Source organism: Corvus moneduloides, chromosome 13 (assembly GCF_009650955.1).
Source record: "Corvus moneduloides isolate bCorMon1 chromosome 13, bCorMon1.pri, whole genome shotgun sequence".
Lineage (NCBI taxonomy): Eukaryota > Metazoa > Chordata > Aves > Passeriformes > Corvidae > Corvus > Corvus moneduloides.
Window position 1 is genome coordinate 15,661,384 of NC_045488.1, and position 24,893 is coordinate 15,686,276.

A 24,893-nucleotide genomic window follows, 5' to 3' on the forward strand; every position below is an offset into this window, starting at 1 on the left:
CTCCAAAACGGGTAAGAGAAAGATGCAATCATATCCCCTCTCCCCTTTAACATGACTGTGAGATGTGACATCAATTTTAATGACTTCATTGCCTAGAAACGTACCTGGCCACCCACACAGTAGACAGAGCGATGAGGTGGGAACGGAGAATGAATGACTCAGAGAAATCCCAGCTGTTTACCACAGTGTCTCACTACTCTCAACACCAACAGCAGTGGGTGGTGTTCGAGCTGTCCTTGACCCTGCCAAATCCCTCTTCCACTGCTTTCCACCATTAGAATGTTGATGTGTTTCCAAGTCCTACCATGAATGCATTACCAATTTCCTGAGGAAGATTTATCTGCTTCAGATGGTTTAAAAGAAAAATAGGCAATTCTCATGCTCAGGAGAATCATGCTACAGTATGAGTACACTGGACTACGTGTTCCTTTGACCTGTTTATCATGCACTACCCACCTAAACCCCTTGTTAAATCCTCAGAGATATCTGATCTAGTTCCCTACATGTCTTCAGTTAGAGTCAGACCATTTAAAGAAACTGCACTGGATCAGAAACAAGACCAGTATTTAAAATCAGTCTCAGGAAACTTCCCTCCATTTTCCATCTATTTTTTACTTAAAGCACACAGTGCAATGGCAAACCCATTAAACACAGAAGTGTTTATGAGTACATTGCTGTTTGCATAGGACTCTTAATATTAATCCCCTTTCCTTTTAAAAAATGTTAAATTCTCAGACACATTTCTGTACTAATGCTCTGTGCCTCACGTGAAGCCAGTCCTGTCAGGACCATGTTTAAAGAAAGAAGGATCAGAATAGTGGATGCATAAAGACACTATTGCCATCACTCCTTTAAGCCTTACAGGATTACCACCCACCTGAAATGCCATGTCCTTTTATTGCCCTTTGAGTGATAAAAGGGAGACCTCCTAGAAGTGCAAGTTTGCCTTGGGTGTTGAAGTCATGCATCTTATGGTGTATAGTTCTCTCTTAAATTGTTGCCAAAGCAGAAACTTAATTTGCTAATTATTCGGAGAAAACTACACCCATCTTTCTACAAGGACTCGCTTTTGTGGGTTCTAGATCTGTGCTGATTCCTCCAAGGTCCTGAAAAGACGACATCCTGCACACTGGGTGTTCAGGAACCTGGGTTTCCCAGTCTGACTGCACCTGTCTGGTTGGAGACAAGTGTGAGAAAAGCAGCCACGTTTCAATACATTAGTCCTGCTCTCTGGCAGTCTACACTAAACACTAATGAAAGAAAAGGATTTTCCTATAAAATTGCATAAACTGGTAGGAGATAAAAGGCACACAGAACATAAATAAGTACAGACACCTGGCAAAGACCAGTGTGATCTAAGGTAGGTTGGAAAACTGCTGGCAAGTTCACAAGAATAATCACAGTCAAATCAAGGCTGACTGGATACGCATGTGTTAGGAGCGAGCAATTCTCACAGCTCTATTTCTCATGAAGCAAGGAGAAGAAACTTAAAATTCTCAATTCCAACAACATATACAAACCTCTTAAAAAGAAATCCTAATTCAGCTGTCAAAACTGCCTTTTATGTCCAGCACCATCTTCAGTGCAATCCTGCCTTTCTGCCTGCCTGATGTATTCAGAGGCTGTTGCTGGAGTCACTTCCTCTTGCCCGTCCTATTTAACTAATGCAATTCAAGAGAATAAAATAAACTATTTCTGCAATAGCAGGAAGGCACATAGTGAACTGTGGAATACCAAATCTACCAATTCACTTTATTCAGTGGATACAAATTTTACCCATAATACTTCTCTGTAACTGACTGACACTAAAACAGAACAAATAATTCAGTAATCACACCTGCACCCAGAACAGGCTGTCTTGTTCAGTACTGAGGTCATCCAGAGAGGGGAATTTGCAGTGCAGCTGCTGTACTTTACATAAACACAGAGCTTCCATGGAAATTTGAATGCTTGCTTCTCACCCCTCCTCCCTTTTCTTTTTTAATATAATTTTCCTATACTCTTTGGAAAACTGTGAATTTTGTGGGCAGCTATGGGTTTTTTCCTAATTTGAGAATGAAATACATCAAAAAATTATTTTCTCTTGTAAACAACAGAACTGTCTGATGATTTTAGTATGATATTAACAGAAAGTCCACAACTATTTTTACAGCATAAGAAACAAAATTTTAAACTGCCTAACTCTACTTTTTCAAAAGCAGGCAAGAGAGAGTTTTAAAGGAGAAATGCCCAACATTTTAGATTAAGTGTTCCAAGCTGAGTTTTATGCTTACATGGTTATACAGTTTCATTGGCAAAATGACCCAGGATGCACTCACTTCTTTACAATGCCAAGTTCCTCTCCAAAAATGACCCTCCTCCTCCACATTTTTTATTATGCTAAATAGAATAGTTATTGTTATTTCTCATGTGCTAAATCAATATTATTTTCACAACACCCTTAATGGTTCACTTTTATTAAGGGCATTCCCCAGTACACATCATCTCAGTCCTTGTGAAAGCCCCATTCTAAGTATTTCTCAAACCATGCTGGTAAAGTATGAAATTCAGATGTGATATGTACAGGATGACCAATCTTACACTGCTAGTTACCATCTACCAGAGACAGTAAAAAGTTCTGCAACACAACTACATGTTTACTAAATCCCCAGAAAACTTCATTACAATATCTATATGTTCGTATATCATTAACCTACAGCAAAACACATTCAAGTTCTCATTTGGCAAAAAGCCCTGTAAGGGTGCAGAGCCTTATTTACGCACGTTCCTGAAACAAACTGCAAAAGGTAAATAGCAGATGTTTCGGTATTGGCCAGTCTAGGTGTTCAAACTGAGCCCCAGTCCCCCACTGCAGCAAGCTGGGAACCCTGCTTCAATAAGCATTCTTAGTAGGACCCATTCAAATTCTCATATATATCGGCAGAATAAGCAGGAAGTTCAATAACAAAAAAAGGAAGTATATTTGCACATTTCAATGCATTAAAATAATGCACGACTTCCATTCTTCTCTATTTAAGTTCCTGTGTATGTGTAAAAGAAGATGAAGAAGCAAAATTTTCCATTTCAACTACGGATTGTGGTAGAAACAGCATCAGAAGATGAAAATGTCTCTGCCAGTCCAGCTGAACATCATCTAGTCAACTGTTATAAAAGGTACTTACTGAAATGAGTGGCACAATCACCATTCCTTCAATAACAAAGAATCCTCTCTGAAGCTAAAAAAATTACAACATGGTTGTTTTGCACTTTTACTAAGAGTTCTTGCATTACATCAGCTTTTGCATCAAAGCTGGTAGTGCAAAGAGGAAAGCAAAGCCCATTTTATGAACTGATGTAATCAAGCCTAGCATCTCTCTGGGGTTTTTTTGTTCCTATGGTCACAATGACATCAGCCTACTCTGCCTATTCAGTAGTGGAGAGCAATGACAGTTCTTCACCTCTGCTCACATATTTCTCTATTCTTTTGCTCTTGCTTGTACATCCTGTCACATTAAGAGCCACTTGCATTTCAATGGGACACAAAACAACACTTGCCTCAAATCCCTCTCCTCACTCCTTTCCTCAGTGTTTCCAGCTGTCAAAGACAACATCAAAACTTGGCTTGAGAAAGGAAAGAGGGGAAAGAGAAATCTCAGGCACATCTAAGCACATCTAAACACTGTAAAGTGGGCCGTGAATTTACAGTGTGGATCCCACACTCTTCAAGTAACAGCCATGTGTTAAGTGCAGCAGACACTGCCACAAACAGAGCTGACCTGCAAAGGTTCTGAAGCTGTTTGTCTGCCCCATGGCACAGTAGATGTTTAATTGGCACCCACGGTGCAGTTCCAGGAACAGCTTGGTGCTCCCAGCATCCTCCTTTACATGGGGCCAGATGTGCTTCAAAAGGCTCCTACAAACCCATGCAAGTAACTCCGTTTTTCCCAATCAGTTTCTACGCCTGTAAAATGAGAGTAATCATACTAATCTTAAAAAGAACAGCAACTGAAGAGAAGTTGATTCACTTGCCATTGACATAATCCAGCCCTGGAATTCCCCATCTAATTAATTCTCTCATCTGAGACACAACATCTAGGCCAGAATACATTAAAGGAAATATATTTACACATGGAAAGTACTGTAAAGCTTAGTGACAAATGTGATTTGTTACTGAAGCTTACCCAAAACACACAATACATTTTGTAAATTTTCCTACTAAGAATTTTCTTGGATCTGCTCTTCTGTGTATAGCACACAAACGTGTATCTGCACAGTAGCTGGTACTAAAACTCATCTAAAAAGATGAAAAAATATCCACCATCAAACCAACCAACCTATTAACCAAACAATCCCCCAATCTCCACTTCTTCTTCCATGTTTTAAACTATGAGGAGAAACTAATAAAGAGAAAACTTTTTTTTTTACCTTTTCCACTGAATTAGATCTTTTGCAAGATTTAAAGAAGACAACACTATGGAGCACCGAATGCAACCTGCAATAAATGTAACCTTGCCATAGACCGAAAAAATTAAATGTCATGCTGGATAGCTATGTACATAAGATTATCACAGATTTCTTCTGTTATCCTCTTCATATATTCTTCAGCTGAAGTCAGAGAAATAATTTCCATATTTTCCATTACAAAATGTAGACAATAAGAAAAATATGATTCTCTGTAGCTGAACTGCCCACTTCAATCCCAAGAACTGATTTTTATTTGCCAACTGTCCTACCCATTAATAAAAAGAAGCACAATCCCTCTCCATCTGCTGTATTTTTTGAGCATCTTACCAAGTAACATGCAAAGAAATGAGCAAATATTTTAACAACTAGAAGTCAAATGCATTAGAATAAAGGCATTACAAATATAAAAAGTACAAGTGATTTTTTATGGACAGAAAGAAAATGTTATGCACATATTAAAATGTATGTAGATATTACATGTTTGTAGAATCTATACGCAACATATAGGTAGATTGTATCTAAACTGCATCTATGTTATCTATATGTCTGTGTATTGTGGATATATTTATATAGCTATAAACATACATACTTTTATCTCTAGATAATATAAATCTCTTAACTAACATCAACTACCATCAATTTTTTCCCCCATTTGGGAGAAGCTGTCAATTTAAAACAGAGAACTTGATATACATTTATCCCTAACCCTATGGTAACCCACGCAGTTAGAGCCTAAAGGATTTATTTAATATTCTTCTTACTAGCAGCTGACAGATATCTGACAACACAAAAATGTAACATTTCATTTAATTTCTCCACAGGCTGATTTCAGTGAGCCCCAGATGTTTTAGCAGAAGAAAGAGAAAGACATTCCACATTTTTACAGTGGGGGATGGGAAATTTGTTTATAACAAATGGTCCTTGCTTTAATAATTTCTATCAAAAATTAAGAGGCGTTAATTTAAAAAAAAAAAAATCCTAAGTGGTACTCCATTCTTGGTTCATTAGCTTGCTTGTCTCTTTTTTCTTTTTTTTTAATTATTGTGTGTGTTAAGGCACCAGGTGTGGCAGAAACCAGTAAGACATTTTCTAGAGGACATTCCATATTATCCCCTAAACTTATCCTCTAGCAGAAAGAAGGCAAATTACAACAGAAGACAAGTAGCTCTTTCTAGTTTCATATTGCACGCATGAAGCACTATACAATAAAATGCAATGAGAAAAAATTACAATGATCCCTAAAATGATTGTAAGGTGATTATGTTCCATTTCACCTCACAAGCCTTCCAGAAGGATTTATTTCATGCCTTTATTTAACCTGTAATATCTTGAGAAACTCTTCAGAGGGTTTTTCCCAGACGGGACATAGCACACTGCAACAGAGGTGGAAATGACAAGAGGCAGAGTCTGTAACAACCACAGCTTTCCCCACTCCTCACAGCGGGTCAGATGCACCTGTCACATGTCCTGTTGGCAGTGTGAGAGAGGTAACACTGCCAGGTGTCTTGAACTCGATCCCACGTGGGTTTGTTCCTTTGCCAGTTGCGTCCAAAGCGCTTGTAATTACTATCAGGGGAACCAGCCATTTACAGAAGCACTTTTGAAGCACCTGAGACTGCACCCATGAAGTCTGTCAAATAACTAAAGACAACATTTCAAAATACACTCATTTGCTATAGTTTTAGACAAAGTAAAGAGCTCTGAACGCCTGCACAAAGGTCAAAGTAGAGAACAAAATCCTCGGTAGAACTACAGATCAAAGTGATTCAAACACAATGAGAAGATGCAAATAACGTAATTTAAGGAAGCTCAACTTTTCAACATAACATCTTGGCCAACAGCAGAAATCTATCAGAAATTAAACTGATAGATAACTGATGGTTAGTATTAACTTTAAAGGTAAGTAATTAAGCTCTTTTTGCACTTGTGTGTTAGATTGCATTTTGTCTGAAATGCGTATTGTGAGCAAGACAGTTGGAGAATGATGAGTTATGGGCTGTTTACAAAGAACAGAAAGTGCAATATAAAATGACTATTGCCTCATAATATAGCTATTACCACAGTCTATAGAAAAATAAAGCATCTTTATGCTGACTACAAGTGACTGAATACTGCTCAAGGACAAAGCATTTCCAAGGTTTACCTGGCAAAGCTTCATCAAGACTACCTTTCATTGAAAGAAAAATAACCCTGTATGTTAGGTAGAAGAGTAACCCTTTATGTTGTCAGCTGGCAAATGAAGAATCACATAAACAGCAACTTAAATATAATTTGTAAACCTCAGCAAAATAGGCCATCCTTCTAGAAAAAACAAAGATGCTCCATAGTGATATTGGCAGAGCATCTTTACATATGAATAAAACAGAAGTGCATCCAGAGTGCACACATACCTACACTCAATAGAAAGTCAAGAACAGAACTGTGCCTGCCTAAAATCTCCAACTGAGCAACCGTGTCACTGACTGGAAGGACACTGGGCAGCACAGGAGAAAACCAGCACCAATTTCAGCAGTCAGAAAATACAATGGGGATTACAGCTGGAAGGGAATTGGGCAAAAGGCTGGAGACAAAACAGTGCAACTGACCATAAACAGAGTTTCAAGTACTACAGAGTTACAACATTATTATAGTAAATTGCATAAAAGAGAGGGCACTGCTGTTTTAAAGAAACTTCCATGTAACAAAACTGTAGCAGTGCCTGGCAAAATGAGCCCTGATCTCCGACAAGGTACATCTTGTGATGTAAGTGATGTAAGTTAATTGGAATATTTCCTGCTGAAACACAAACTGAAACAGAAAAACCCACTATAAGAGGAGGATGAGATGCCTAAGACAGAAGATGAGAAAACAAAATCTTTGGTGTCTTTCACTCTCTTTTCAGATACTCATCTACCAAAGATGTCAAACAGATAATATACCAAGGCAGCAACACAGCAGGAAAGGGATACCACGTCCTAACCTCCTGCTCTGTAACTCTGCCCTACACGTGGGGCATCGTAAGGACTGAGTTACAGCTCAAACTTTAAATGGAACAGAAAAGCTTTTAATACACTAAGCAAAACAATAAACTAATTAACACTCGAGCAGACATGAGGACACACTGTAGATCATCATTGCAACAGCATTTTCAAAAGTCATAAATAGCTTCAACAAAGAGCCAGCTGAGATACACTTTGTATAGGATAGTCAGATTTTCCTGATGTCTGGCGCTGCTCAGGGCAGACCAAGTATTTCAGAACAAGAAACCAAGAACAAGGATCCCAAATTGCGCTCACAATTTGCACTGTGCTTCTCAAGAATCTGTGGAGGTTTTTCCAGATAAAAGAGGTTTCTAGATTAACATGCACTTTTTTTCCACCTCTAAATTACATCTCTGCAATTACTCATGTAACAGGGTAAAGACTGGCTTGGTCCCATCTGCTGCCTACTGCAGTGTGGTCCCTTCCCCACCCCCATTATCTCTAGTTAGGTTCTCCAGAAGCTGATGCACTGGAAATTGAATATGGGAAGAAAGCTTTAATTACGTCTTACATTGCCATTTATGACTTTCCAGTCTGAAAACAAACCGAGTATTTAGCTCAGATGGGACACCAAGTTCTCTGTCTCAGGCAAGCTGGATTTCTCTGCCGTGTGCAAATCGCTCCTCCTGCACATCTGTGGTACATCTGAGCTGAACACATGCTGTCCACACGTCTAGGATTTCTCTGCATCTCTAGAGGAACTGTGACTCCAACTGAATGTCCTATGGCTTGATTAGAGTCACTACAGGAATTCCCAGGCAATCATCCAAAGGCCTCACAAAGCACCCAGACAAGAACCAGTCTCACACAAGTGCCAGACACAGAAACCCACAGAAGCCCCGAGAACGAATCACTGAAGCAGGACAGAAAGCCCTTCTTTGGTAGATGCTGAACTTCCTTAGAACTGGTCAATCTGACGCTGGCTTCAGGAGGGCAGAATTACCATCCTAGGGATATCAGAAGCCTCAGAACACAGATGGCAAAATTCATTATATTACAATGCTACTTTTATTGGTTTTAATTTCCCTAAAATTTAGAAACTTTTGTCTGTGTTTACCAAGAAAAGAAATTAAAACCATTTTTCCTCTATAGCTTCATCGTCAAAAATAAATAATGCAATGCTGTCAATATTCTCGAGATCCTTTGGAAATTCTCACTCTAGCTAAATGTTATTTTATTGCTGAAGCAGATATTGACCAATATTCAAGACAGAGTGAGCTCCCTGTTCAGATTATCTCCATCTCCCTTATAAGAACATTTTCTAACTGCAGGAGGGCAATTCTGGCTGGAGAAGGAAAAAATCCCTACCATCTTTCATAAGGGATTTGTTGTCTAGATCAGCTTAAGGGTGTATATCTGTGTATCACAGACTTTATTAATACTGTCAACGCCACAATAAAAGCAAAATTCTGCTTCTATAACTGCATGTTCCATCTGAAACATCAAGAAGAAATCATAATTTCAATTCTATGACCTGCTTATAGGGACAAAACAAACATTACAAATAATATTAGCCAAAGACACCAAACCACTGACTCCCTCTCTTGTAACCAGAACAGAGAGGTGTTGTCTTAGGAACAAACATTGAAGAGATGTCTGGGGAGAAACTGAACTAAACAGCAACCAGTTCTTCCCAAAAATATATGAATGTCTCCAGAGAACCAGGAAAAAAGCTTTTAAAATGTAACCTGAGACACGATTTTTACTGAATTTGTGTAAATTCTTACGGACTTCCACCAGAGCAGCTGTCTAAGCAGGGCTTTTACAACCCACTCCAGTACATGCACCCTCATGGTTTTATCTACATTTCCTGTCTCAGTTTGCTTTCCTACCAAGTAAATGTTTGCAAATTATTCCCAAACAAAATAGCAAAGAACTGTCTGGGAGTTCAGTGAAGACATTTGCCCCTGAATGAATGAAGATAGCAAAGAGTAATAACATGGAAATTTGTACTTGGAGAGGGCCAGGATTTACTCCATTGGTAATCCTGTCCCCCATGGACTATTCCAAATGCACAGACAATTGGAGCCAAATGGAACAGCTTGCAGACTCACAATCTACCTGAGCAATGCTTCTCTTGACCTTGCAGGCACTTGTCAGACCCAGCTAAGGGCTGTAAGCACTCCCATCCTAAAACACTGCAGTGCTACCTGACTTGGACAGGTCACGTAGCATAGGTTACTGAAAATTGTAGATAATGTGCAATTCAGCTGGTTGCTTGTAAGCACATGAAGTTTCCTATGGAAGAGTCCTGCTGGAGTGAGGTTTTCAGCAATGATCACTGCTGAACCCTTGAACTAGTTTAGAAAACCAGATAATCAAAATAATGTAGATACCCTATTTCTATACATATATATAAAGTAATACATTCTTTATGTTTTTATATTATTTTCTCAAATTTTAAGTCTAGATGTCTTAAATTCAGTTTAAAACAATGTTTAGTTACTTCAACATATTTTAGAACTAATACAATATCATATGAAGAAAAGGTCAAAAGGTCTTTAGGAAGTCAAGGAGCACCTGATGCTGTTCCATGGATCAGAAAACCACCAATATCTGCTGTATGCTGCTCACAGTTAACTGGAATTTTCCCCTATTATTCTATCCATGCAATGTGCCAGTGGACAGATGGCAGCAAGGTACAAAATACGTAATGAACACAGATCAGCTGCGTGATAGGGAACTTGTACGTTTTTCCAGTGTATCCAGGTTTACATCAAGAACGAGCTCTTAGAAAAAGCAAGTGTATTTACAAGCGTGTATAAATAAAGGGAGCATGTATTACCATATTCCCATATACTTTCATGAATTAATTTTTTTAATGAACAGAAGGGGAAGGGATTTTTCTTCATTCTTGGGTTTTCTTCAATTGCAGCCATAACTGGCCACGTTGAAAAAGGAAGGTGAAACATGCAAGTGGGGAAATATTCACACAATGCTGTGCAAAAATGAAGAAGAAATGGGATCAACAATTACAGAGCTGCACACACCAGAAGGCTGTACAATGTCCTGCAAGAGGCTTACTGTGGTCACAGGCTTTTATGCCCATGGGCTGCCTTGAAGGGCAATACCTTGTGATTTACAACATGAACAAACTCATGCCATAAGACATTTCCTCTGAAAAGAACATCCACAAATTTCCTTACTCATCCAATTAGGCACACAGAATGATGTGTACACTGAGAAAGCTTTGGTCTTAATTTTTCTGTTAAGTACAATGACCACAGGAATACTAAGTTTCCAGAAAAAACAAAACTGTTCTTTCAGTTGTCAAGATCTGTAATACAAAAAACCTTAAGCAGGGAGCTGCAGTCAACCCACTCTGAAAACTTGGTCAAACATTGCTTTTTTAACCTGAACTAACAATGAATTGTTATTTTGAAATTTCACCGAACATAAACCAGAACAGTTAAAGTTACAGCTGGACTCATTCAAAAATTAACTGAAATATTTACTGTTTCTTCAACTCCCTGGACAGCTAAAAAAAATGTAACAGAAAGGTGTTTACTGGGGGTTTTTTCCTCCCCATTCACTGCATTTTTCTCAAAACTTAGCAGATTCTGTCATTTACTGGAGATGTAAAGATATCACAGTTAAGGAAAATTATTAGTAGAAGGTTCATCTGACTTTTGTAATGAACAAAGGCAAAAAAATTAAACAAGACATTTTTAAAACTAGAGTTTTGACCAATTAAATTTTTTCTGAACATATAATTTAAAAAATTGATATTTTATCCTCATACATTTGAGAAAGAAATTAACGTCAAAGTAGTAATTCGGAAGAATAAATTAGCAAGACAACAAATTAGAAGACAGCAGTGTAATTCAGGGTATGCCTAGCTCCTGTATAAGACAAGCCAAAGAAATTAATTCTGTCATCTTTGTATGAAGCTCATGACTTCCATTTGAATGAAGTTAAATCCAGTTGGTCAGTCACAAGAGGTGTCCTCCAGGGCTCAGTTTTGGGACCAGTCCAGCTGCAAATGACACCAAGCTGGGTGGGAGCATCAAAAGAAGGACACTGAGGTGCTGGAGCAAGTTGGCCTGTTCTCTCACGTAACAATCAACAGGACAAGGGGAAATGGCCTCAAGTTATGCCAGTGGAGGGTCAGTTTGGATATGAGGAAGAATTTCTTCACTGAAAGAGTGGTTAAGCATTGGAAGAGGCTCCCCAGCAAAGTGGAGGAGTCATCACCTCTGCAAGAGTTCAGAAAATGAGTAGACGTGGCACTTCACAATACAATTAGAGGGAGCATAGTGGTGTTTGGTCAAAGGTTGGACTTGATAATCTTGGAGGTCTTTCCCAACATTAATACTTCTATGATTCTATTCATTTAAGCTACAAAATTGATTTTAGGAAGACAACCAGCACTGATTAAAAGACCAGCTGGTGGAAAACCCATCAGATTCCAGATGGCTAATTAAACTTGCCACTGAAAATTTGGTGAACTTGCTTCATTTAGCTCCATTTTCTAAGTCATGGATCTCATTATACCATGTCTATGCTTAAAAAGATATCCCTACTATCATCAGTCTTTTTCTCTGTTCTGGTAATTTTAGGCAACAATTAAATCACCTCCTATCGTTTTTTCCCCCCATAAAGTAAATAGTTAATTTTTATTTTCACAAAGTTTGTCTCGTAAGAACAGACTGTAGAAATTTCAGCTCTCATCTCACATATAGGCAAATCACTGCTCCAACAGTACTGGAAACACACTTCCGAAAAAGAAACAGTAAGAGATTTACCCTTAGGCTTTCTAAAGATACTTTTACAGCTCAGTAAAGTCCCACGTTGGTGCTACAAGCAGCCAGCAGGATTCTACATGACAGTACAGGACGTTTGGGCAGTCAGGACAGGGACCCTGGTAGTCACACTTGACAGCCACTGCCATTCCTTTTCCATTCCAAAGTGTTCACTGCCAGTTTGCGCACTGAGAGCCGAGGACACCACTAAATGGAGTTACACGTTCATGTTGCCTGTTTTAGCCTGTGGACTGTCAGGCACAGCAATAGGTTTTTAGCTTAAGACATTTTCTTTGTCTGGAAATAGTTAATGCATCTCATATGTAGACAAATTTCCTTTTCATTCATAAAGGGCTGACTAGAAAACAGTCCAATTATAATTACAGAGCTCACCAAACTGCAGAATGTTGCCCCTCACACTTGTGTGGGTGGGCTGCGAGCCTTCCTAGATCTCTGATCTCACAGAAACCTTTACTAAACAAACCTCAAGTTTGTGAGGGGCCTTCCTATTTAAACCAGTACCAAGCAAAACGTTCAAAGAGTATCTGCAAAATAGAAAAAAACCACATCTACTAATGTGGAAGAGGAACTGATAAACAAAGCCAGGTAATCTTTAAAAACATTGTTCTATTTTGAAAAATCTTCTGGGGTCACTCTTTTCAGATATGTCAGAAATGCTCAAGTTATAACCTTGAAATTGAGACCTAAAAAGTGCCTGTATTACAAAAGGCTGCATTGTAATAAGTAAACACAAGTCACTGAGCTACAAATCCAGATACATTTTCTTTTATCACTTCCTAACTTCTTAATCTCTGGATTTTCAAGCATAGTCTTCTGCTAATGTAGCTCTTGCAGCATGGATTTTTGTATTGTTTGCTTATTGTACAAGCAAATAAACTGCAGACTTTCAGAACAACAGAACATTTTTTACTGTGCTGTGTGGATAACAGGCGATGCCTTTTTCAGTCAAATTGATGGAAATATAAGGTAATTTGTCATTATCAAGTATGTTCTGAAAACATGCAATTTCTTTGTGTTACTGGAATAAAGCTCAACAAAACTGCATGAAAGTTCTGTATCTCGAAAAGGATTCAACCAAGCCCCTCAAATGTCTTATTTAGAATGACATATATATAGGAACTACTGATAAAAGCAGGTAATCCAACATTGGGGTACAATTAGTGGGGTTTAATTCCAAAAAGAGTTCATATGTCCATTGGCATGGCATCCAGTAAGCAGTGAAATGGATCCTAGTACGGTTTTCTCTCTCTGAAGTCAGAATGGCAGCAAAAGCCCCTGCTGTGTTCTATTTTTTGACATTTGTTGAGAGTTGTACCTCAGCAGACATGCATCTTCCCATCTCACAAAATCAGCCTACGTATTCTGTCTACCATTTACTGCAAAGAGGAAGAGAAGCACTGATTCCTTTTACAAAACCTATTTATTTCCTGGCCACTCCTCTGAAGAATTGGAGCACTCATTAGATGAAATACTTCAATGTCAGAAGCAAAGCTCTTTGGACAACTGCACGAGTGCTGCAATACTGATCTTGCAAAGAAAGGTTTTGGCACCCAGAAGATGTGAGACCCCAGTGCTCCCCAAATGTTTCAAATATTAACAAATGACAAGAACAGAAGGAGGATTTCACTCACTGAAGACACTGACACTGTACATACACATAACAGGGAGTCCCTATCACAGCCAGTCTGGCTACCCTTTAAAGCATCAGCCTATCTGCAAAAAAAAAAAAAAAAAAAAAGGCAAAAAAACCCCACCCCAAAAACCCGACCAAACAGGAAAAAACCCCCAACCAACGCCCACAGATATCAACAAAATGAAAGGCACAACAGCTTATGCCTCTTTTGTGGAGATCTTTTTACTCAGTGACTGATGGGGCAAAATAACTGCAACTTTAGTGACACCACAGACACTGTAGAAATGATGAGATTTTTTTGCCAGTAGGCATCCTTTTAGTAAATTTAGGAAAGTTTAACAGGAGTTTTCCAGTGTCTAAATATTAAAATATTTAGTGTACTCTACTGTATCTGGCAGATTCAGTTGTCTCTAACAGTGGACAAGGCTGCCTGGGAAAGCTGCAAAGTCAACTGTTTCTAAGCCTGGAGGGAAACTTATATTTTAGTATAAAATTAATTTAATGATCCTAGCTCATAGAAGGGATTATTTAAATTCTTTTCCTTTAAATGGTAATAGGACCATGTGACAAATATTCCTCAAAGAGGAATATATTGATGACTGCAAGGAAAACCAGCTCTGCTAAAATTTGCATCAAATAAAGTCCCTCTCCCCAGCACATAGACACTGGATGGTGGGACAAGGAGTCTTCTGGCTACTCATATACTTAATGCGCTCCTTTGCTGAAAATCTTGGAAATACACAGCATTCATTTTTAAGCCCTAACAGAAGCCTCTTTTCCCTCAACTTCAGGAAGCAAACGTGTCAAAAGCTGTTTGGACTTCTGATATTCCAAAAATTAACACAGCGTGCTACAGCTATATTCTTTGCCACGTTCCAATTTTTCCTGCTTTTTCATTTAGAGTGATAGTAGCTGCCAAAATATGTTTCAAGCTTGAAGATAAGAAAACACCTTCTAAAATTAACAGTAAAATAGCCAGAGAAATAAAGCTGCTGCCTTTGTGAACCAGTAACATGTATAGAATCAGAGAATATATTGCCAGAGGTGTAAATATAAAGATAAGCTGGTAAACCAAGTTACCAACAGTGGCAGGGCATACACTCCCTCTACCCACCACAGGTGGCTGGTGCAGATAGGAGAGATAACCCAGACAGGCAAGGCTCAGCAGGTATCATCTCCTGCCACCAAAAGGTCTGCCAGTTTAACAGATGTGGGAAGAGATAAAAAACATAGGTGACCAAAAGGCCTGTTTTTACACTATAAAAGTACTACAGTTTATCACAGAGGCAGAAGTCTCCTACACACACCTTGAGAATGGCAAGATTTCTCTCCTGAGTCTGGACGCAATTCCGCGGTTACTTGCCTGGGAATTGGGGGAAAGGATTTTGATGTGTGCTCCATCAGGAATTGGATGATAAAAACCATTGGATCCTAAGTTATATTATTTCTTTGCTAGCTGAAAAATTAATAATTTAACCCCATGTGCATAATATTAGTTGTCCTCTTTTGTCTTATCCCTGTGTAGTAATAGTCTGTTTTAAGTCTTATGCCTCAGCTTCGTATCTATTAAATAATATTCATTCTATAATAGAGTAAATCAGCCATTACTAAAGAACTCATAAATGAGAGTGGGTCTTGGGGTGCTGGCCACCTCAATAATGCAAGTGCCTGCTGCCAGAGGCCTGGGCAAAAGGCAGGAACCTATTTAAACCCACATCATCCATTCACAACACCAACGTACTGTCCCAAAAGCCTTTTGGCCTTTGTTTCATCAACCCCATTATTGAGAAGACAGAAAATCCTTCTGAGACACAGAAAACAAAAGAACAGGGAAGGGGTGATTATGTCAAATTACATGAAAGTTAACAGAGATGACATTATTATTTACAGGAAATCCTCCATCCAATTCCTAGAGAGAAAAACAAATAAAAAAACCACAACAGCTGTAACACTACAGCTACTAAACCAAAGCTACTGCAGTAATAGAAGTATTTTATTAGTAAGTTGCTAAATTCCCTCTCCTACTAAAAGATCCCACTTTAGAGTCCCCAAAGCTCAGAATCACTACTTGTGTATTACGTCCATCTTCCACTGACCACAGTCATGGCTCAGCTTTTGAAGAGAGAGAATTTTAAGTGCAGTAGCGGAAAGTTGCATGTGTTTTTTCAGTAACAGCTCTCAAAGCAAAGCAAACCCCGTGTCAGAGCAGGAGCACTGTGGGAGCAGCATCTCTCTCCGCCTCCCTCTACACCACTACAGTGTCCAAAGTTATTTGCTACAGTACCTGAAGAAACAGCTTAGCTCATCAATCAAAGGCACATTCTCAGACACCCACAGCAAAACCACCCCCACACACTGTAGGGAAAATGTATATGTGTACCAAGAAAAATAAAATAATGATTTCTGACAGATGAGCAAGCTTTTCAGAAAAATTAATCTGTTATCATTTAATTATTGAATTTGTATACCATCTTTAACTACCCAGTTGCACATATTCCTGTAGTACACTAGATTGAAAATTCAGTAAATTCTGTCTCAAACTCCCAGCCTAAGATGTTGCATTACAATATGAATCTTGTTTGAATAATAAAATTAATTTTAAATTAACTGGATGACATACCAAACCAATGTATTTTCAAAACCTATGGAAGGTTTTGAACCCTATAGAAATGGGGACGGTAAAGTATTCAGTCATAAATTTACACTTGTTTATTTGAAATATTTGTTTCCCACTGTTACAAACACGTTTTACAACTATTTTTGTACAGCATCCTTTCAGAAAGCTACAGTACTAGGGCTTGCATTCTGTAGCTGCTTTGATTTACAGATTTTTCCCTTGGATATCTGTTGAATTCAATTCTCACTTAGCGTTAACTATCACATTTCATTTTCCAGTACATGGAATCTCCTAAAGTTGACTGCCTTTCAGAAAGGCACCTCATCAAACTCAACGGCTCTTTCTAAAGCAAAAACACACCAACATAATTAGAAAACCTTTTGTTCTCAGTATTTGAAATTTTTTTGGATTGTATAACCTGGCCTATTGAAAAAGATAAACTGAGTCTTAATGTATCCACCCAAAACATGAAATACCTATTAAACATACGCCATTAATTTTATCTTGTCCTAAACCATTTTCTACATAATCTATTTATTCTGTTATCTGGAACAGAACCCAAACTGGGTATTACATCTGCCAGCTAATAGCTGTAGACCATTAATGGCATTTCTCATTAGACAGAAGTACATATTTCTCAGATAAAGCTGTTTCCAATCATCCAAGTCAAGCTACTTCGGACTTTGTAAAAGGTAGAAAAGCGAAATATTGCTGCCAAAAAAATATTCATCAGAACTACAATTAAAAAAATGGTGTGAAAGGCAGCATGCTGGAACTTTTAACAACTCCACTGCTTCTCATAATTTGGAAGAAATGAAAATTATACCAGTGATTTAAGGGAAAACGCAAGCTTTTACCCCGATGAACTGTGAGCATATTTTTTACTGTCTTACTTAATTTGGGAAATGTGTAGTAACTGTGTTCATCAGCACATGCCTACAGGCCTCAAGTAATACCCTGGCTATGCTTCCTTACCCTTTCATTCTTCTGACACTAGACTGCTGCTTCCTTCTGGGGCCTTGCCCAGGAGAGGGCTCATGAAAGTCACATACTTTTATCTCTGTATCTTAATGACTAAGCAGAATTATTGTACAGCTGTTGATAAGTATAATTTTTTTAAAAAAAAAGGTCGTATTAGTAACAAATCTCTGAGAGAACTGGGAGTGCTGAGCTTGTTTATGGCTTCGGAGAGGTAGGGGATGACAGATTTTGCTGATATTTGCACTTGGATAGCATTGAAACATGAAACAAAAATGGTTCGTGAAATGTATACTAGTTTCGCCACAGCACTGGAAAATAACACTACTCTCTTCCCAAATTACACATCAAATAAAGAACCCTTCATGATGGCTGCTTTCTGCAGAGCTCACATAAATGGCTTCTAGCTGTCACTGTCTGGCCCAAAGCTTAATTCCACTGAGCTGCCGAGAATAAAGGAGAGTGATTAAAAGAATACAGTGTCACTTCCAATACTGTTTTTGTGGTATACTAGAAAAATATACTAGATTAGCATCCCTAATGTATTATGGAACTCCAGTATGTGTCTGCAGTATACCCCAACCCAGAAATCTGGCTGATGGACTTTAGTATGCATTTGTCTATATAATTGGAGACTACTGGTTTCATGTAAAGCTGCACTTAACTGATTTTAATACCTCCCAGCACTGAATGTGCTGGATCTGACTTCCAATGCTGAACTGCAGTAACAGGTTGAATATGCAATTATTCTGAGCTACCATGTAAAACTGAGTTTATCAAAGCCTATTTTCCCTTTCAAAACACAAACATCTCTGTCAGGCTCTCCTCCATGTAGAGGTAGTAACTTTCTTTTATTTCAAGATGTTTTCTTGATTATGAAATCTAAAAGATTCACTATATATAGATAACTTTTACTTTACAATCCAGGCAATGATGAGAACACATTAGTTAACACCAAAAAAACCATAATAAGCAACCTTTCTTTGGATAATCTATTAATCCATTTTATGATAGAATATGTAGCACAGCTATTTGAAGAGCTCCACAGTAAGCTTCACCTAAAGCAGACAGTTGTACATTTCCAATTATAAGTGAAAAAACTCTGTGCCTTCCATATCTGATTCATATTTTGCTTTTAGTAAGAGGAACTGCAACATACATACCTTCTGAAGCAAAATCAGTAAAAAATGAATAAAGCAATTTGAGAAGGTCTCAAGACAGAAAGAAGTGCTATTAATTAGGGAGAAGTTAAGAGAGATGACAGTAATGTAAGTAGGCACAGGGTGAAGGCTCTTGGGTTCCAGTCCAAATCTCTCAAATCCAATGCTCTAAATGAGAGTTCAAACTCTAAATTTAGGTGTCTAAAATTAAAATGGCCTAAGGGGTCAACAGTCCGTATCTTTCAGTTTATTTAAGAAACTGTGTAGTTACTCAGTTGTCTGAAGAAAAAAAACCAACCCAAATTGCAAAACTCATGGCCTAAGTTCAAGGGCCCAGGTTTAACATAAAATGATTTGCTGTTGTCTATGCACTGATTTTCCCTAAAGTTAAAACTTCTGCCTCAAACACAGGGGTCTCTTTGCTCATAGTATTCTCAGTATCAAAAACCCTCTTCACTTGCCATGGGCAGTAATACAACTGATCAACACATGTATTAAGCAGCAGCTGCTCCCTTCAGTTTTTATAAATTTGGCAATTGTCTTCTATACACTCCCTTACTCCCCCATTTAAGCGATCTATCAAGGGAAGAAGGTACAATTCAGAATCTGAGTGTTAACCCTCCAAATATTTAGTAAATTACAGTTGAGAATGATTGGAAGTTTCAGAATTGTGCTGCCAGAAGATAAAATGACAGATTAATAGGAGTGGAAAAGCATTTGATTTTAAAGGGTCATTTTTTAAAACATTTTTTTTTACCCTCCTTTCTTCTGCATCTTTGAGAAGTTTTTAAGAGAACCACAAAACACATACACTTTTGAGTGGACTATTACATCTCCTGGCTACAGCACCTGACTCTATCTCAGACTGAGGAGAGATGTGCTGTTAATATTCCATGTCTGCACTTCAGCACCTGATGTATCCATCAAGATGGTGATTATCATAACATAATTTTGCAAATGCTCTTCATGGGGCAGGAAACGTTTTAAAAACAAGTAACTACATAGCCACTCAGCAGGAACCCGACCCCCGTTTCTGTGCCAGGTTTGCAACAACAAACCTCACACAGTTTGTATGTAACACTCACTGTATTGTAGAAACAGAGACTGTGACAGTTCAATCACGTCTTGCACCGGTGAGTGCAACCTATTTTCATCCCAGGTCATATATGACTGAAATAATGAGGTGGGGTATCTGTCAATTACATTGCAAATCCTTGCTGATAATGATCTTTATATTAAACCACATTTGTGAGAGAAGAAAAAAAATAAACCACCACCAAACCAAAAATACCCATCTCTAGTACATTAGAACAAACCCAAATTCAAAGAAAACCCATACTGAAGAGCATAAAAAAAGTCCTGCAACATTCACTCCTGAAAAATCTCACTGCCTCCCAAATCATCTCCCTTGGGAAGTCAGCATGGCCAGAGCTGCACTACCCACTACATCCCTCTGCATTCCCTGCTGCAAGCCTAGGACAGACAGGTGAAAGAGAAAGGAAGGGCGTATGGAAAAAGCTTACACTGACCAGCAGGAACAGAAACTATGCTGTTCTAGATATACATGCACACATAAATACATGCATATACACACATATGTATAAATATTTATTCTACCCTAACAGTGTATAAACCCCTGTGTGGCAAACATCTTTCTCCACCACAAATACAGGGAAGGTTTATAGTCCAGAATGTGTTTTATCTTTGCATAAAGGTTGATATTTTACTTCCCCAAGTATTCCTGACCCCTTTTCTCTAACCGATTAAATTAAAAATAAATAAATAAAATCCTATGACATCTTTTTTAGTTCTGCCACAGAAGTAGAGGAAACTGCCCAAGAAGTACTTTGTCATTTCCTTCCAAGTCAAACAGCAGAAGTGCTTTTGATTAGAACTGTGGAAAGCACACATTTTGCTACTACTCCTTTGGCTTCAGTCAGCACCACAGTTCTTGGAGCTGGATGAAACATTCCCAGTAAAATTTGATACTCAGCAGCAGAAAGGATGCTAAACCAACAGAAGAAACAATCAGGCTCCGTGTTGTTTTCTCTTGGGAACACTGGACATGCCGATAATCCTCTGATTCAAACAGATCAGCAGAACCAAAAGCTACAGAAACACTGCAAGGAAAGAACAGCAGATGAGTATCTGCTCCTTGAAAGGCCTATGGCATGAGAAAATAAGAAGTTTCCTCATCTCTGAAGCTGTTCTTCATATCCCAAATGCTTTCTCCCCAAAATACCCTGAAACATAAAAATAACAGCCAGAAGAAGTGCTCTGCTACTTTTACAATGCAATTTAAGAAAGTCCATTAACATGTCTTTCAAATATATAAGCTTCTCAATAACTGAAAACAATTTTGGACAACCAACAAGTGAGATGTACAAGTGATGCTTTTGGACCTTAACTGCCCCCAAATGCTTTCTGTTTCTGTGGTCAACTGCCTCCAGACATGAGAGAGCATCCAGCTGGACTTCTGACTCTGAAAAGTGAGGGGAAATGTGACCCTTTCCCAGTCCAGCAAAGAGATACCCTCACATTAACCATGCAGGAAGAAGCACCAGAGAAAAGACCATCAACAGAAAGAATAAAAGATGCAAAGAAATAATCCAAATTTGCAATAAGAACAAAGATATTTTCTTTCTACTGTTAAGTCACCTTAATTTTTTAAAAATTTTACCTGTATGTTTCTACACGCGCAGTCAATAGAGGAGTCTTTTTCATCATTAAAGAACTATTACACTGCCTGAAAATTATCATGCCAAGTACTGCAGCATGTGAACATTCTCACATTAGATAAAGCTTTCACATGGAATAAACCTTGAAATTGTCATGTGAGATGCAAACTGGCAGTCATATGCTGTCCCTCCTGCTCTAGCACCAATCCACATTTGGATTCCTTTTGTACCACGTGAACTTAAAAATTCTGTGTGAAAGTATGCTGCAAAGGCAAGATATTCACATTAGTGAAGATCAGACACTATGACAAGGTGAATGAAGGTTTTTCTAATGGCAGTAAACACAGCTTTTGGCATAAGCACATCATTGAAAAAACCAGCTTCAATTGCAAACGCTAACAGGCAGCAGAGAACTGGGGATGTGTGTGGCTCTGTGGGTGCGTGAAGCTGGATTCTGAACTCTCAGGCAGAGACTGGTACTTGCTCCCTGCAATCTGTACAGGCTGCTTGTAAACTTTGGAGACACCTGGATTAAACAGAAGGGTCACATTCGGAATCCTTCTACTAGCACAGAGGCAGGACATGCAATTAAAAAGGCTGCTCACACGTTGTGTTTCTGCACACTATTTCAACTGGGGAAAAAAAGGAGTTGGAGTGTTGAAAATAAGACCTGTTCCCTGAAAGCAGTAGCAGTCTCAGAATGAAGAAGAGGCCAGGAAAGAAGGCAGCAAAGATCACAAGTGGCAACAAGGGAAAATCCTAGAGATGAGAGATGCACGGAGACAAGTGAACGCCAGCGGATGCCCAGGAACCCTGGCGGCACAGCACAAATCAATATAATTTTCTACCCAACCTTCCCAACACAGCAGGGCTCAACCTGCTGGGAAGGGAAGTAAAGACCCACTGAATGTAGCGCTGGCAGCAGAGCAGGTGAGTGATATCCCAAATGGGACCATTGTGATAAAAGCCCAACTCTTGCTGGTTCTTGAATAAACCCATTCCATGCTGGTTTTAGCTCTGCCTCACCTTTGACAGCAGCAATACTCAATTTCCTCTTGGTTCTCTTCAGGAAGCTGTGGCCTACCTTAGGAATAATACTACCTATTTATAGATGTTTAGGCACATTTGATTCACCATTTACAAAACAAAAACATAAAAAGTAAAAAAAAAAAAAAAAATCTAACTCCTTCAAATCAAAGAAAAATTAATTTTATACTGATAGCTGCCACTACCTCATGGGAAAACACAGCCGAACAGATTAAAAAAATAAACACTAATCTAAAACTGAAGTTCACAATTAATAATAAAAAAGTTAGGAATCCACTGAAAGGTATGAAAGAATTAATTTTTATTTTGAGATTTCTATTTCTTGTATCATGGAAGGAAGCAGGCAGGAGTATAAAAGCTTGTACAAAGAAAGAGCATCTTATTCTCCTGGGAGTTCATTTTATGCTGTAACTGGTGAAGAGTCTCTTTAAAAAGGTTATAAGTACCATATTAATTTCATTAGGAAAGCTCCCATGGCATATTAATTTCATTTCTGGCACTGTTATTGCATCTTTTTAGATGCATAAAATCTGAGTAAGCAATTTCATTAACAGTAAAGATCTGAGAAAGGCAACTAAAATATTTTAAACAGATTGGTGACAATTCAGCTAGAACATTCAGGTTTACTCTAATTCTCTTCCAATTACCACCACACTGGCACACAAGAGCCAGCAGGCTCTGCTACCAAAGTTATGTTATCCCCAAGGCCTCTGAATTTGCAAAGACTGCATGAATAGCTCTCAAAAGATTAATGACCTGCTCCTTTATTTAAGGCAGATACTCATCTTCAGTGATCACACATGAGCTCTGCAGCTAAGCATGAAATTTAACAGCTGTCTTAGCTTATTCTGCAAAGAAAGAAGACCTTTTTTCCCCAAACACTTGCTACCCTGGGCACTGGACTATTCTGGACATATAAAATACTGTAAGCGTCAGTATGTGCAGGAGTAGCAGCGGCTTCTCCATCCTGGCCTCGGTTCTGCAGCCTTACTTATGCATACAGGCCTCTGAAGCTACCCACAGTCTCAGTAAAGCCAGCAGGAGCTTTTCACCACAGGATAAATTTATAAAATGCAAGTAGATAGAAAGCAAGTTCTAGCAAAGAACATTTCACACTCTATGATCACTTTTACAAATACAGGATGTTTATTTTGTATGTTTGAAGTCATGACAATTCTAAAACCTGCATACAGTTACTGCTTAACTGAAACACCAGCTTAGCTACCATACAAAAGCAAATCCTTTTTTTTCAGTCATGTTTTAAACCCAGACTGTTCATTCAAACTTCACTCTCAGTCACAAGAAAGATAATACAAAAGGGCTTCTTTGAACCACAGTGGTACAACCTCTGTTCAAGGCTGCTACTTTTTATAGATTCATGATATTCATCTACTGAATTAAGAGTCTATAAATCAGCGGTGAGAGTCTTTTCTGAAAAGGATCCTATAGCTCAACAGAAGAAATTCCATCACTGAGTTCTATAGCTAGAGTGATTTCAGGAGATCAGACCATAAAACCTCATAAATGTCCCAGCAGCCTCAGAAATCTAATGTGTCACATCCTAGACAGCTCTCCATCAAAATACTAAATCCCCACAACAGATGCAAAATTTCTGAAGAATTTACCCACTGATACATAGAAACTACATTCTGAAATAAAAAAGGTAACTTTTAAGCCCTAGTCCCCTTAACACTAAGGCAAATTCTGTTAGTAGCAGTACCTTTGCCCACTCTTTGGGCATTTCATTTGAAGGATTTTTTTAAGAGGTACTCAAAATTAATATTTTAGAAACTTTGTTTCATGACTGATCATTATTCACAAAGCAGTATAAAAGCCCTATGATTGGCAAGCATGAGATTCATAGGACAACATGGATTAAGAGCAGTTCTAGAGGATCCCAGAATAGGAAAGATTGGAAGGGAATGCTGGAGTATCTGCCATAGCTTCCCAAAGACTACATGTCTGAAGGTTCAGTTTTAAACAGGCATGGCTAGGACAATGTTTCTTTTTTCAAAGTACTGAAGAATAGGCAACACACAAGGGTTTGGGACTTATGCGACACTCTACTTTTTCAGATATAGAATCAATGTTTTGAATTAGGATTTTGTAGCTTGGCTATTAATGAAGTTACAACTTTATCTGGAAGTTTAATCATCAGGACTGGAATAAACTTTTTAAAAGTACTTCATATGACCTAGAAGCTTAAATCCCATTAAAAGAAGTCATGTGATCTCTTAAAGACCTGTAGTCAGCTTTTCAACTGAGGCAAGGAGCACTGGAAACTTTTAAAACAATTTTCTCTGTATGGCTACTGGTACAAAATAATTCATTTTTATCTGTCCCTGAAAAAAAAATAGATTTATCTCATCTATTCACACACAAAACTTAAATGTGCTACTGCAAAACCCTAACCAAAGATCTACCAAGCCACTGGATCTCAGAGATGTAGTGTGCTTTTTGCTACATTTGGTCAACTTCATCAAAAGCTGTGTGATTTTCATACAGAGGAAGATGTATTCCAGAAGAACACGACACTTTATGAATAGCTAGTAAC

At 38.3% G+C, this 24,893-nt stretch overlaps 1 protein-coding gene across 4 annotated transcripts in view; it reads right to left on the reverse strand.

The window, feature by feature from the left end:
* Positions 1-24,893, reverse strand: part of OTUD7A (OTU deubiquitinase 7A) — a 119,972-nt gene that overhangs the window by 63,624 nt on the left and 31,455 nt on the right. The gene's annotated exons all lie outside the window — the stretch shown is intronic.